The 3612-nt window shown below is 56.6% G+C and overlaps 3 pseudogenes, besides 2 other annotated features; all 3 read left to right on the top strand.

The window, feature by feature from the left end:
• Window positions 1-3612: a sequence feature (areas merged during assembly that could not be assigned to a particular haplotype. This can correspond to areas where the two haplotypes were merged or to regions with more than two copies in the genome that were merged during assembly.).
• Window positions 991-1320, top strand: Tc00.1047053508117.30 (annotated as a pseudogene).
• Window positions 1590-2150, top strand: Tc00.1047053508117.20 (annotated as a pseudogene).
• Window positions 1973-2024: a microsatellite.
• On the top strand, window positions 2740-3612 carry Tc00.1047053508117.10 (annotated as a pseudogene; the record flags this gene model as incomplete).

Raw genomic sequence — 3612 nt, 5'->3', positions numbered from 1 at the left:
AGTCTATCTGTTATAATCAGTACTGTTGTTTTTTTCTTTGCGCAGTGTTCGGTTAATAAATACCGTGATGAGTGATTTGTTTCCCCTCTTGTTTGCTTTTTTTTTTTGCCCACACACGGTGCCGGCCTCATTGCTGTGCGTCCCACGGACTGCACGAAAGGAGGAGCGGAGGGACAGGCCGGATGCTGCAATGAAATGTGAGGGATGTTGTGTGGGCTGGTGGAACGGTACGATCTTTTTTCTTTAATTTTTTTTTGTTGCGCAGGCAATATGTATATACAGAAACCCACGGTCGTTTCTATTGCGTTGCATGGCACATGAAATAAAAGTTCTGCCGAATTAATTTTCCTTAATTGTTTCTTTTGAGGATCATGCCGGACTCTCACTTTTTCCTTTTCTTTGGTAACTCACTGCAGCGTGCTTCCATTGTTACCGTATCCACCGTCACTGTGTGTCTCCGTGTCCCGTTGAGTGTCTCTCTGCTGGCTGTGCTGTTGACATGCCCCCACTTCTTCCTTCCCGCTGGTGGCGCCGATGGTCCGCGACGACGATTGTTTGTGCTCCCCATTGCGATGGCACGAGGGTGACTGGGCGCCGGTCTGCTGAGTGCGCTCGGAGGAGAGCGGATGGTGTGCGCCGTGCGTCACTGTGAGTCGTTCTGCCAATCCGTGGGTGCGGGGGGAAGTAAAGGACTGCAGCGTGGACTTGGATCCGCCCGTCTCTTTCGTTGCGGCCATGTGTGTGCTGAGCGCATGGCTCTATCTTGCGGTGCGACATGGATGGCGTTGCTTTTGTTTGTGCCCTCGTGCATGCGTTGTGCGGCGGGCTTCTCTTTCCCATGACACCGCCCTTGTGCGTGGGCGATTGGAGGGAGCGGAGGTGTGACGGAGTGTGAGTGGCCGTTGTTTCCGCAAATTTGGATCTTTTACAAAAGTGGCACCTCTCGGCAGCCTCTCGCAGCACCCAGGCCGTGGATCGAGAGGATGGGAGGGTCTTCCCCAAGCACAAGGAGGACAACAAGATGCAGTTCATGACGGCCGACCTGATCCGCGGGTGGTTCCAGCGCATGGAGCACGTGCGCAGGTACGCGTTCGGTGTTGCACCCATGATTGGGGAGGAGAGGCGGCACGACGTTGTGGCGCTGTGGGTGTTGTGTGGCGGTGTCATGCCGGCGATTGTGAGGATGTGGAGGACACGGAGCTGTTTGACTGGGAGGAGGTCGCTGACGTCGCGGCGCAGCGGGAGTGCATGACGGACTGCCTGTGCTGGGAGGGCCCGACGATCCTGAGGCCTGTGCTGGAGGGGCGTGTGTTGAGGTGAGCGCGGCGTGCTGGTGAGGGACTGCGGAGAGAGAATAACGGTAATAGTAACTGTGGGAGTGTGAGGGACGGTGCACGGGCGAGGAGCACTTCTTTTTTTTTTTTTCTGGTTTGATTGTTTTTGAGCGGCGCTCACCCAATTGTTTTTGTGCATGACTCTCATTGCTGGATGGGACGGTGCGTGGCTGTGTGACTTGTCTCTCTTTGCTTCCGCTCTGCGTTGACGTGTTGTTATTTTGTGCTTAAAGCTGCACGCAAGTGACAGGAATGATGGCGATGATGATGACTGGCCGTGTGCTGCTGGTGTGTGCCCTCTGCGTGCTGTGGTGCGGTGCCGGCGGTGGCTACGCGTGGGATTTTGGCAGCGACGGCGAATCGTTGAATGAACATTATTACGGCGCATACGGTGTATTCTGTAAAGCCTTTCCCTCAACGTACTTTTTGCGAATAGAAAATTAATGCAAGTAAACTCAAAGAAGCTGCCTTACAGAAGAATACCGCTCAGAGCGGGACTGGGAGTGGCCAACCGAATGCCGGTGGTTCCTCTGGGAGACAGGCTCACGGTTCGGAGGAAAGTGGTTTGGGTCAATCGGAAGGAACCGCAGGCGAAGGTACACCAGAATTAAACAAGCCTGGAGAGGGAGGAACAGAAACACCAACACCACTATCATCACCACCAACAGCAACAGCAACAGCCACCGCCGCTCAAACAAGTGCTACGAGGACGCCTGACGAGAGTGACGGCAGCACCGCGTTCTCCCACACCACCTCACCTCTTTTTCTTTTTCTTCTTGCGTGTGCGGCTGCTGCTGCGGTGGTGGCCGCGTGAGAGTGAGTGTGAGAGAGCCGTGCACCGCCCGCACACACACTCGTCCTTCTCTCTCTCTGTGTGTGTCCCCTTGCATGGACTCTCGCCCTCACCTCAGCCTAATAAGCACACACATGATTTGTTCGCGTATTTATGAATGCACACCCATGCAGGCCCGTTGGTACTCTCTTTTGAGCCACACGCACCGCTGCCGTCTTGCTTGGCTGCATGGGCGGAGCACCGTAACAGTTTTTTAAATTATTTTCTATTGCATTGAGTGGGCGACCTCTCTCTCTCCCTTTTGTGTGTGTTTTGCTTTACGGGAGCAATGAGAGTGTGTGTGCTTCGGTCGTCCCACGCTTCGGCTTCTTGTTTTTTGGTTTTGTTTTCTTCTTTGAGTCTCTGCTCGTGTTGTGGTTGAGTGCACTCATTCAACCCTTTTATCAGTGGCTTGCATTGACTGCGGGCGTTTAAATCTCCTCTTTGTGTTCTCATACCGTTTCTTTCTTTTTGTAGAGGCGTCAGCCTCTTGCATCCTCGTCAGGCCATTACGTTTTTTCTTCCACATGCGCCATGCGTCGGTTGATCCACGTCGCCCCGCGGCCTGCAGTGCTGCTGCTGCTGCTGCTTGTGATGATGCCTGCGATGTGAATTGCCGGCGGGTGTCCTGCTGTCATCCTGACGTATCCCTGTTTCCTTGACGATGCGGTGCGTGCCGGCGGCGTGTGGGCTTCCCCGGGTGTGGTGGGAGACGTGCCTCTCGGAGCGCAGGATGCGTTGCAAGTGTGCAGCGTCGTTTGTAGGGACCGATGGGTGCCCGTCCGCATCAAGGCGCCAACAACGGACCCGTGTGGCAGCAGGAGGCACTGCGGCTTCTCCTGGTGTTGCACAGCGAATGCATTGGACGGCGCGTTTGGCTGCATGAATGGTGCTCTGTCGTCTGCGCACGGGAACGCTGTTGCCGAGGAGGTTGTCCCTGCTGCTGTCAAACCGCATGCGGATCGTCTGCTCGTGCAGCCACTGGAGGGTTCGTTGGTTGTGCCGTCACTCGCCACGGGCAGTGTTTGCAGTCGGTTCACTGTGCCTGCTGAGCATTGTTCCGCTGGTGCTGCCAATTCTGACACAGTGCAGTACGTGGCTGCTGCGCCGGGTGGTGTGTGGGCACTGCCGTGCGCCACGCTGGAGGATGGCCGTCCCGTCGCTGGCGCCATGAACATTGCCCGGCCGCCTTATTTCACGGACGCCTCGCCACCCGCATCGCCGCGCACCTGATGGCCCATGCTGTCGGGTTTGCCTGCCCGCACATGGCAGGCCGCGGCATGGTGAGGAATGCTGCCTGTGTGCGTGGCGGGGCGCTGTTGGTGGTGGTGCACTCGACGACTTCCGCGGTGGCAGCGAGGGAGCACCACGACTGCGACGACGTTGATGGCATGGAGCTGCAGGATGGCGATGGGGACGGGAGGACGCTGGAGTCGCACCGGTCGC

Source organism: Trypanosoma cruzi, genomic scaffold (assembly GCF_000209065.1).
Source record: "Trypanosoma cruzi strain CL Brener 1047053516669 genomic scaffold, whole genome shotgun sequence".
In the NCBI taxonomy this organism is placed as follows: domain Eukaryota; phylum Euglenozoa; class Kinetoplastea; order Trypanosomatida; family Trypanosomatidae; genus Trypanosoma; species Trypanosoma cruzi.
The sequence above is the reverse complement of the archived record's forward strand: the minus strand, read 5'-3'. Positions and strand labels throughout refer to the sequence as shown.